We start from the raw sequence: 12,316 nt of genomic DNA on the forward strand, positions 1-12,316 counted from the left end.
TAGCCAGGATGGTCTCGATCTCCTGACCTCGTGATCCGCCCGTCTCGGCCTCCCAAAGTGCTGGGATTACAGGCTTGAGCCACCGCGCCCGGCCAAGCTTAAACATCTTGTTTTTTGTATTCAATTCAAATCGTAAGCCTGGATGACAAGGCGAAAACCCCATCTCTACAAAAAAATACAAAAATTAGCCTGGCATAGTGGTGCACACCTGTAGTCCTGGATACTCAAAAGGCTGAAGAGGGAGGATGGCTCGAGCCTGGGAGGTTGAGGCTGCAGTGAGCTGAGACTGTGCCAATTGCACTCCAGCTTTCAAGACAGAGTGAGACCCTGTCTCATAAAAGAAAATAAAAAACAAACAAAGTATACTGCTTCTTCCCCAACTTCTCTCAAAATTCAAGGACAGAGTCTTCATGTAGATTTTCATAGGATTTTATGGAGCCAAAGGCTCCTTAAGGAAATGCCACTTTAAAACAAAAGATACTTTTGTTTTCTTGGTCATCAGACTATTTTTAAAGTAGTTAAGTCCCAAGGGTGTTTTTGTTTTGTTTTGTTTTTTTGAGACAGGGTCTCACTCTGTTGCCCAGGCTAGAGTACAGTGATACAATCATAGTTCACTGCAGCCTCAACCTGCCAGGCTCAAGCTATCCTCCCACCTCAGCCTCCTGAGGAGCTGGCAGTACAGGCATGTACCACCACACCCAGCAATTTTTTTTTTTTAAACTAGAGATGGCTTCTCATTATGTTGCTCAGGCTGGTCTTGAACATGGGTTCACATGATCCTCCTGCCTCAGCCTCTCAAAGTGCTGTATAGGCCTCAGCCATGGCGCCGGGTCCTGAGATTCTTAAAAGTGTTGGTTGATCCAAGTCAATTGCAGTACATAGAGCCTTTTCAGTGTTACTGGCAATGTTTTGCTTAACCAAAGAATGTGTTTGGTTCTTAACTACACATATTGAAAGGCTTATGGGTAACCTCTGTCTGATATCCCAGCTCTGAATATCCAGTGGTCCAATGTGCTTGGGCCTCCCAGGCTAGAAAGCCACTGTCTCCCGTGGACAAAGAGAGGGCCTGGTGACTGGTCCCTCTGCAAGACCACCGGGCACCTGCCAGGTCTGTCCATTCATGCTGCACAGGTTGAGTTTCTCCAGAGAAGAAACTGGGTTCCACAAGGTATCAGAAGACCCCAGCCACTCACTCTTCTCCTCTGTTTTTCTAACTCTACTTATCAACCAAATATCTTTCTTTTGGTTTGGTGAGACAGGAGATGACAATAAAGCCTGATTATGCTTTATCTACACTTTGCGAGTCCAAGCCTCTGTCAAAGTCCACTTAAATAATTTTTAAAAAGAATCTGCTCCTAGCTCCACTTCTAAAAGCACGAAATAAGTCTGTAATCAAATGAAATTCAGAAAGGGTATTACATTTTGTCCAGCACCAGTGCACAACATAGAATTCTGTTAAGTGTCTGTGGTTATTATGGTTATTGGATAAACACTATTTACGGAGCACTTACTGTGATCCAGGGACCATGTTAAACACTTTACATGTATTATCTCAATTAATCCTCCCAGCAACCTTTTGAAAAGGTTCTTTTTATTATCCACAGTATACAGAGGAGAAATAGGAGGCAGAGTGTGGCTGAGTAACTTGCTAAGGTCAGAGAACATAGCGGAGCCGGTTTGAATTTAAAAGAAAAAAAAAATCAAGTAAGATTTGTTTTCTTAAATAAGCTTTCTATCTCTTTCCCCAAACTGTTCTTCTTAAAACAACAAAACACATCCACCTAGAATCATTGTAATAAATTACTTTCAGTCCAGTATTAATAAAAATGCAGAAGAGAAGGAAAGTGGGAAGAATAAATCTCTAAATAAGGAAGCAAAAACAAATTTAAAAATTATAGCTCTACCAACTGTCTTGGAAAGTCTAGTTGTTATGGTCTGAATTCTGTTCCCCTGAATTCATATGTTGAAGTCCTAAGCCCCGGTACCTCAGAATGTAACAGTATTTGGAGAGAAGAGCTTTAAAGAGCTAATTAAGTTAAAATGAGATCTTTAGGATGTGCCCTAATCCAATGTGACTGCTGTCCTTAGAAGAAGATGAAATTTCTGCATAAAGGGGAATGACCATGTGAGAAACATAGCAAGAATATGGACATCTGCAGAGCAAGGAAAGAGGCCTCAGAAGAAACCGACCATCCCAACACCTTGATTTCAGACTTCCAGCCTTCAGAACTGTGAGAAAATAAATCTCTGCATTTAAGCCACCTGGTCCATGGTATTTTTTCAGGCAGCCCAAGCAAACTAACATACACCAGTATTTTTGTCAAATAATTGGGGGAGCCAGAATGCAGGATTCACGGAGAGTTGCACTGTAACTCACAGCTTCTACACTGGCTACTAGTAATTTGCAAGAATTTTCTCACATAAAAGATAAAAGTGAGAGTCTAAAGGGTACAAAGATAATCTTGGAAATGGAAAAAATAACTATTTTCACGTGAGCCTCTCCCACTTTTTGTAAACAGGAGCTTTTAAAATTACCTGTACAGAGGTAGCTATCTTCTGCTTGCGTGCTCTCTCTCTCCCTCTCCCTCTAACCCTCTCTTCTCCTGTTAACATTTCATTCAACAACCGTACATGTGACAGGCTTCATTCCCTCCACAGGTGGACAGGTATGCTGCTTAGGCTAAGAATACATTCAGTTATGGAGCAATGCATTAACTAGAGACATAGCATGACGTTCTAACCGACAAACTCCTTCACATGCAATTTGGCTTTGATATTGCTGAAGCAGGACAAGAAGCAAGACATCAACTAATTTCAGCTACTTGTGGCTTACCTACTCACATTATCTCATCACAACAATGGCTCCCCTTTTACCATCAGTCAACGGGCTAGGATCAAAATCAGTGACCTGAGCTTGATCAGTCTCCCAATCACAGCCATGCTCCCCCAGAAGCTGTGGGGTAAACGGCTTTATGCCAGAGTCAGCCCTCCCTCATGTCTGCTCAATAACCTTTCCTCGCTTTTGTTTGGATCTTAATGACCTCAACCCTTCACAAGAAGTTTGTCTCTTTTTTTTCTCCTCGACATGAACATAAAATGGCAGATAACCTACAGAAATAAATATAATTTAGATGTAAAATAAAATACATCTACTAGTGTGTGTATGCATGAGTGTGTGTCTCATTGGCATGCACCAGATTGTACTAAATGGCAGAAATTTCCCAAGGGAAGATAACCTCCAGATACTGCTACAAAGCTTTATTCCCCACACTCTGCAAATTATTTAATTTAAACACTGCTTGATATGACTCTCCTAGGAGAAGGGTGTTTTCCCAGGTCCATTTTTAATTTGCCAGTGTGTATATTCATGTGGGCCTATAGAACTGGCCTCGCAAACGCGCACATTGCTGAGAGAATCTGAGCAAAAGCTTCAGATTGCATAACCAGGGGCTGCAAATTGCTGTCTAAAACTAAGAAAATGGTAAAATGCATATGAAATTCCTTCTTCTTTTTGGTAACGAAAAAATAGATAAAGGTTCAAGTATCCATCTCCCAGTGCCCACACACCCAGACACTTTCCATTTCCATGAGAAACAGGACTAAATATTTTTTTAAATAGTGCATGTGCATGTGCAGGTATATGCTGGCATGTGCACCAGTGTTCATTTCTCACAGAAGAGAGTCATGTTTATTGATGCATTTTACTAAAGCAAGAGAAGCAACACAAAGATTAAAGAATCATTTCTCATCAGCATTGGATAGTCCTGTATCATGTGCCAGGGACATAATTTATAGCATTCTTTTAATCCTGCTTCTTCCACTTGCTTAGCTTTTACTGCTTTTCTATGACACAATCAGAAAAGAATACCTGGTAAAACAAAACCTTGAGTGTCCCATTATGAATTTTGCCGAATTTCACCACAAAACTTCTTGCCTTTTTAAAGAATGTATGGGTCCCATTAAGGAATTCATGAATTTCTCTACAGACAGAATTTCTTTACATACAGCTCCACAGAAGGGCTAACCCTGTCACACATGCAACCTTGAACACACAGGGCCCACCTTAGAGATTGTCTTGTTACCTTGGCTAAATCCATTTAAAAGCAGCTAGGCATTAGACAATAATTTCAATATTAACTTACTCTTCTTGCTTCTTCATCAGAGCAAGCTAACAGGATGTGAGCGCCTTTCACCCTTCACCTCGTCTTCCTCTAGTTCTCTCCCTATGTGGTACCCTCCGCACTGGTAAGGTGACTGCCTTCCTCCTGCCAGCCTAGTTATTTATTGACATAAGCTTGCATTCTGGGGCATTATCAGCTTAATGCATAATTCAAAATCTCTTGCATGTGGCCTGCACTTTTGCCTTATCCCCTGCATCCTGAATGAAAGATAAGAGGAAGTATTTCCAAAGTGGGCACAGAGAAGGATTCCTGAACATTAACATTGCACCCCCAACTTCTCAGAAAACTGCTTGCCTTGCAGCTTCCACACACCTTCACAAAGGCTTTGTACTGAGGAGAAAATAGTCCAAGAGATGGCCAAAACTTTATACCAAGTGGGGACCCAAGAACCTTTCAGATCAAGAGGTCTCTAAAGGTGGGAAAAAAAATCACAATTATTACCTTAAGCGTCACATCCTAGCGTGGCAGTCAGATGTTGTCAGCAAAGCGATAGTTTCAAACATCTGTAAGTCAAAACAAGAAAAATCAACTTTAGCATTTTTTTTTCCATGGGGCCAGGTAAGGTACATGTGTGTTGGAAGGGGAGAGAGGAGAGTGAATGGGAATATGGGCCAATGGAAAAGGCTTCTTAACATGTTGAAGGAAAGAAGAAGAATCCAATAAAAAGCCAAGAAGAGGACAAAAGGGAGAGAAAGAGAGTGAAATGTTAGGATGTAGATGAACTGGGGGAGAGGAAGGGAAGAAAGAGATATAGGCATTGGAGAAGAGCAGACTACAAGATCAACTGTATTAGAAGGTTAATTCAGTCAGAACCAATTCAGTAAAAATGACCGGAATGATTATTTTTTTTTCCTCTACTTAATTGACTGCCTTCTGATTGTGTTGATTAAATTAACTAGCTTTTTTTTAAATGATGTGTGAAAAGAGAAAATAAGTGGATAAGCCCACCTGCAAACACTCAGATCCAGGTAACCTGTATGCTCTGACTTGAACACATTAACAACTTGACTGACATAAACATGCACACACACGTACGTATGCATGTGCATGTGTGTGGCAATGTTGATTTTGTCAAGAATTACCATCACTGTCCCCCAGAATTTTCACAAGCATGCTGTATACATGTATATATAATATATACACTGAGTATTGCTTTCTATGATCCAAAGATTAATTATCTTTTTGGAAAGCAGTTTGTCCTCAATAGAGTAAGTATGCTGTATAAATGTATAAGCATCCTTTGTCAGAATGGCTTTTAAAATTCTAGCTCACTTCCCCCTAATACACCTAAAGTCAAGACATGATACTAAAAATCAGAAGGTCACCAATATCATTTGGACTTATTACTAAATACGGGATTCTAGTAGATGCTTTTTACATGCATTTTTTGAGTCTACCAAGCAATAATGCCTCCTTTCTTGTAAACATAAAGACATGAATTATTAAAAAATTAAAGACATTTAGAATAATGGTCTTTCATAGGAAAAGTATTTATTTCAACTTTCATCATTCATAGTTTATTGCATTGATTTTTTTCATCAGTGTACTCAGTATTAGGCTTCCACTGAACTCATCAATAAGAAATGAATTTTGGTAACTTTCAAGTCCACTATATTATTTTTCCTTTTATTTGTAGTGAATTTTTCTTCTCTCAATGGTATTACTGCAATAAGTCAGTCACTATTTCTTTATGTTTTCCTTTCTTTCTTTAGTATTTCATTTCCCTTTACAGCACATCTTGTGATCACAAAGAAAACAGAGATACTTATTTCTTTTAACAGTTGAAATTGCTGCAAGTGATTTAGCTGTCATTTAATTTGATTCCTCTCTTCTGTCTGTGGAGAAATATGTTTAATGTACTGGAAATTATGTTAATAAGAAAAAGCATTATCTCATTTAATGAAATAAATATACAAATATTTCAAAATAAAATAAAGAGGCAATCTTCACTGAGAAAAATGTCTCTTACGGTTTGCATAAAATAAACAAATGAGAAAAATTTATGAATACATTGAGACACTGACAAAAATTACACCTACATTCAGGGGTTGGCATGGCCGCAGCTTAGTAAATGAATTATCCACAACTTAATCAAATATGTTTTTGAAAAACATGGACATATATTAAAAATCAAATTACTAATTTTATATTTTCAATTATGTCAAACTGGATCATTTTATTTTTCTGGAATGTACCCTAGGTTTTTATAAAGTTTTCTTTGTATTTTTTCTCTTCTACTTCAATGATTGCTATTGCTCGAATTAATAATTATAAGCAATCTCACAGAAAACATGACCAACTCATGTAACTATAAAAAAGGTTAGAATCCTTTTGATTTTGCTAATCATAACAGAGTCAATGAACTCGTTCCAAAGCTTTTATATATTAAAATTTATCTAATGCACAAAAAGGTTAAATAAATATTGTTAGTGATTTGAGCTAAACTTGAAGCAATTATGTAATAAAAGCATGACCACAGTAACAGAAACACATAATTAGCAATTTAATTACTGGCATGAAGACAAGCTAAAGATGTCAATAAAAAAAAATTCTTTAGTGACAAGCCGATTTTTATTCTCTTTACTGCAATTTGAGAGAAATATGCACCACCTGATGAACAAAACCATTTTTATAAAAACCACCTAACCCTCCACAAACTGAAATATCTAATTTAAAAGATTTCTGATTTCATATCATTGCATAGTGAATCATTACATTTTATCCCATTTAGATTAGCACTTTCTTTTCTCTGAAAATACAGTATTTCCAGTCAGCAAGTAAAGAACATTTTTTTTTTTAAATAAGTTAAAGTAGCAGGTGTTCTGTTTCAATTTCATTTTTTCCAGCTTCAATAATGTATTTGACAGCAATGCTTTCCTGTATATGACATTCAGATATTCTATGTTTTATCTTGTAAATTTCAGTTGAGAAACATAACTAAACCATCAATTGCTTTAAGGGGAAATAAATGCTAACTACGGTAGATAGTAAGGCTATTTAGGCATTTCTCTAGGTTTTTCACAATTTCTTTCCCTCTCTCATCTCTGTAGTTAGGGTTACTGATGGAAGGTAAAGGAGAAAAATGAGTAAGCCAAGTTTATTGTGAAATGGTCCGCTTGTATTTTTTCATTACAATTCCAAGTTTCAGATTTTTAAACAGTCCTCAACTATTTATCGTAACATGTTCCATGTATTCTTACCGCCTTATATGTCACTAGTATTTAACCAGTAACAGAAAACAGATACCTCTAGATAGAACCATAATGATGGAAGTTTTCCATCGTGTGATAAAAAGTGAATCATCTTGGCTGGTGTTCAGTAGCCACTTGTACAAACCCAATACACGAAGTGAAATCATGAAAGCCAGACTCACTAAGAAGTTTAGTCTATAAATGCCCTTGGGGCATGATGGAACACACTTCAAAACATGAAACCCAGCCACTAAGGACATAATAAATAACTCCTAGTAGTACTGCGTTTATCATGAACCTACTGATTCTGATCACTTTGACATTACAGTTCCAATCAGATATCCTAACTAAATATTTCATGCTTGAGAAAGGGTGTGTAACACAAACTCAAAAGGTCCAAAGAAATTGAAAGTACTTTTTAAAATATGTTTTACTTGGCTGTAACTTGATACATTTTTTTAAAAGCAAATAATTGGGAGATAACTTTTTGGGAACTTCTTTGCTAATATATTGGTAACTTAGAATTATTCACTTCCCACATATATTTCAATTAGAGGTCTCTCCTGAATAAAGACTTCCCTTTTCCAGTGAGCTTTTGATCACTGTTTATTATATATCACTATCAGCTTCTAAGTATCTGTTTTAACTGTAAACCTAAACTTACCTGGATTTTTCAACTATAATTATCTGGGCTTCAAACTCACCTTCTTTGCATAGTTTTATAGTCCAGACACAAGGAATTGTCAAGAGCTTTGTTATTTAAAAACAAGCATGTTAATTTATAAAAATTCCATGGAAGACCTTCTACATTAGCTATTATGGAGGCTGGTTAAGCAAAGATACCTGTCTTTACAAAGAAGATGGTGTGCCCAACAATATTGTTGCCTCCTAAGTGAAGTCTAGTTATGATAAATGTCAAAGAGCTGACACAATAAATACAAAAAAAAGTTAATAAAATAAAGGGAGCACAGGGTCTTGTGAGCAGCTCCCTTTCTAAGTGAGTACTTTGGGGAGAGTTTCATAAAGCTTTAAAATGCAGCATCTCATTTGAACTTAGGAGCTGAACAGTCACTTCTAAAGGTAAAGAAACTGAGATTGAAAGAGGCTAACTTACCCAAGCATAAATGTATTTGAATGGGGACTAAATCACAGTTTTGTTGACTCTAACTTCAAGGCATGAAGAAGAAAGCATTTAAGATGAAGGAACCATTGAAAAAGTAAGTCAGGTAGAGAGGAAGGGAAGTAACTTAGGCAACATACGTAGGACTAAGGTGGATCACTTACTTAGGGAGAGCTGCAAAAGCAGTGAAAAGAAAGATTGGAAATTTAAGAGATAAGAGCAATAGATATTCAGAAATGTGTTCTCTAGACAGTGAGGAGTCACTGACGTTTCTGAATAGAATGGTGGTATAATGAACAGAGTGAAGCATGGATTGAAAAGGGGAGAAACAAAAGGCAAAAAGTGGGTGCTATTGGTGCTCCAGTCAGAATCCTTTGCCCAGGCCCAGCCATCCCCCACATGCTAGGAGAGTTGGCAGCTAAAGGCTCCCACCTGCCCCTTTTTCTGCAGGATTGTCCTTAGCCTGGCAGGATGAACTTCACTGCAGAGGTTAAAACTCTACAATCCACAAAAAAACTGCCTGACATGGAAGGGTGGGGCAACAAAAGCCACTTTCTTTGATTTGAGGGACATCAACTTTGTGGGGTAAGCAGTAGGTAGATGTTAGCTTTAACCACATGCCCTGCTCTGTTTCCCCATTCCCTTTCTCTTCAATGCATCCTTGTCTCAAGGAAACCCACTTGAGAGAAAGCTCTTAGTACCTGCACTGTCATCCTCTCCACTGGGGGAAGAATAAACCATCATGTAAACAGTTGAGTAACAGCAAACTCTACTCACCCAGAGAATAATCAGTACACAGAAAATCAACCAGGGAATGAATGCATGGAGGCCATCGAGATGTGATTGTGCTTTTCTGGTCTTCTTGGCTTTAATTGTTCAAAGAACAAAATTTGTATGGCATCACTGGGGGAAAGTTTATAACTCAACCACTCTAGTCTGCACAGGAGATACAGTGAAGCTTCTATTTCAGGTGGACATGAAAAAAAGGAATATTCTTATGACAGAAACCCACCAGACACTGGCTTTCCCTGTCCAAATCCAATCTGAGTTTTGTGGCTTAATAAATCTTTGTTCCATTTCTCACCCAACAGGAAACATCCCTGCTGTTTGAGCAATAACTAAATCCTAAATTTGCATCTGTATGTATTTAAAATGTGAAATGACAAAGAAAAAATAGTATTTTATAATACTGAGAAGCTAAAACGAGTTGTAAATAAGTTTGTTTTTTAAACATAGCAATCATATTTCTCTTGTGCTCTGACATAAACAACACAGGACCTTGAATTCTCATACAATATATTGGTATTCTCTATTACATACTGTAGGGACACTAACTGTTGTCTAAGTCTAGGTAGAGTTCTGGTTCTTCTCTAAAAAAAACTCCTGGTGCTACTTAAGGTGATATCTATCTGCCACAAAAAGAAATAAAAAGTTATTCAATGAACTTTCAGAATGTAAATTCTACGACACCTCATAACAGTTCCATTATGAGGGAGGAAAGGAGATAAGGGGAGAGGAGATGTAGGGGAAGGAGAGGGATGACCAACAAGAGAATATGAGAACGTAGTACCCAAACTACTATATGACTTAAGTTTCTTTTCTTCTTAATGAGAATCATTTAGTTTTCATGAAAAATTTCTTAGAAATAACTTGCATTTAACATTTAATCTTTCTCCTTCTTTTCCTATACACTGTATTAATAACTACCTGATAGCCAATTCTATCTTCCTGTTGTATAGTTTTGTAGCAAATTTATGTTCAGAATGAATTCCCTGCTTATGCAGTGTGGTTGGTTACTCATAATAATGAATGGAGATATCAAAAGAAAATGTTAAAATTCCATAGCATTGTTCTCAAACTTGAGCAAGCTTAACCTGAGAGCCTGATGAGCAGATTCTCTCTGGGGCCTCACCTCCAGCATCTTGAATTTAGAACTGAGGACAGGCCAGGAGTCTGTTAGTTTAGTAAGCAGTATGGGTGATTCTAACGCAAGTTTCTGGAGACTAGACCTTAAATGACCTGGAGAGAACTCACACTAGCCTTTGAACTACCTTTGCAAATGGTTCTTAATACACCTTCCACTACGTCTCTTTTATGTCCTAAATGACTGGGTTACAGTGATGGTGCTAAGGTTAAGAAAAAAAATCTAAAAAGGAAAATCAGCTTTGGTAAAGGAAGCAAGGATAAAGATAATAAATTTGAGCTTGGAAAATTATAGTTTTACAGGGAGAACATCACCAGTCATCAGAATAAAAGACAACCTCCGAGTGTTGATGGTACTGTCCTGGAAATATAGCCACCAACTTCCCCTAAATAGACACTAGCCCTTAGTTAAGTGATGCCATCTGGAGATCAGACTTGGTTCTCAGATAAGTTTTGAGAATGGACTCTCATAATTTACAGTGATGCATTTAAGAATTGAATAACATTTACCTAAATGCATAATTACCTAAGTATAAATAAAGTTGTTGCTCAAGCTAATAAATACTCAAAAAATACTTTTCACTTCCATTTTGGATAAAGCAATCCCTCTTCAGCATCATGTAGGATACATAATTGTGAATCAAATGGGGTGAGCAGAAAAGAACTGTTCTGGCAGTTTCTTAGACAACTTGGATCACTAAATGAACTTCAATAAAAATGGCAATGGTGACAATGAAAGAGGTAAGCCTTAACACATTGAAATGTAAAGACAAATTAATATTAAATGTTTCTCCCAAAACAGTATCTCTGGGGCAGGCATACTGCAGCTGAACTACAAATGGCATGTATACGTGTGGGTTGTGTAAAGAGAGGTGTCATGGAGAAAGGTGCTTTAAAAAAAAATTGAATGTAGTCCAACAAAGATTTGGCAGACTACATATTTAAAAGGTTGGGAATGCTTGCAGAAATTGATTCATTCACACTGTTGTGAATCATTTAGCACACACTTCAAAGAGAGTTTAGCTTCTTAGTCTCTGCCTCCCACTTCCTGAGAAAGACTGTTAATCAAAATGAAGACTCATAGATACAGCCTTGGGAATAGGACAAAGGGATGAGGATGAAGGGACACCGCGTGACACACTTTTACTCCTCTAAGGGCAGTTTGAATTTTTTTGGTTTAGGTGTTTTTTTCTTTTTTCTTTTTCTTTTTTTTTTGAGAAGTCACGGTTTAATGCAGTAGCATCACTTAATATACAGATTCTTAGATGGGGGTCATTGTTATAGTTATACAGAAACATAAGCGGGTCCCTATTGAGGAAATGTTTCTAAATGTGTCCAAGTCAAAAACTACACTACTCATTTCACTTAAAAGCAGCTCTCCTCTGAAATTATTAGATTATAGAGTAAAGGAGAGCATTACCATAAGTTATCTAAATTAAATGATTAAAAGCATCTGTATATGTAAAAATCTTTCAATTATAAAAGAAAAATGTATTTCTTTAAAGAAATAATTTTGGCACTATTTTAATTTTTTACAAAAAAAGAATAATAATAAATCTACCAATTCAGTGGTAGACTTAAATAAGGATATTAGATAAAAACCACTGCAAAAGTTAAAACTCACACACAAACACACACGCACACATATAACTGAACAAGGTGAATAAAATGTGCTATATTTCTTTTATTTTGAAAGGACCGGTAAATTTACTGGTACTGTAAAAATAACAGGTGATAAATTACCAGTTCTGTAAAATATGCAAGTGATAAATCGTTAGTAGTTAGGGTTGATAAATGGTATTTTCCAATAATTAAAATAAAAAATCATAATTAAAGAAAAAGTACATAGAGTAAATACGTATTTACTGTCTGGCTGATGAACAAAAACAAATGTATAGGTT

The 12,316-nt window shown here is 36.9% G+C and overlaps 1 long non-coding RNA gene across 1 annotated transcript in view; it reads right to left on the reverse strand.

Moving 5' to 3' along the window:
- LOC105552203 overlaps positions 1-4,686 on the reverse strand; it is a 273,860-nt gene extending 269,174 nt beyond the window's left edge. The window contains exon 1 of the long non-coding RNA XR_001007962.1: positions 4,623-4,686. This is a non-coding gene — a long non-coding RNA (uncharacterized LOC105552203). The remainder of the gene's footprint in view (positions 1-4,622) is intronic.
- Positions 4,687-12,316: the final 7,630 nt, after the last annotated feature.

Source organism: Mandrillus leucophaeus, unplaced genomic scaffold (genome assembly GCF_000951045.1).
Source record: "Mandrillus leucophaeus isolate KB7577 unplaced genomic scaffold, Mleu.le_1.0 Scaffold547, whole genome shotgun sequence".
NCBI classification, from domain to species: Eukaryota; Metazoa; Chordata; class Mammalia; order Primates; family Cercopithecidae; genus Mandrillus; species Mandrillus leucophaeus.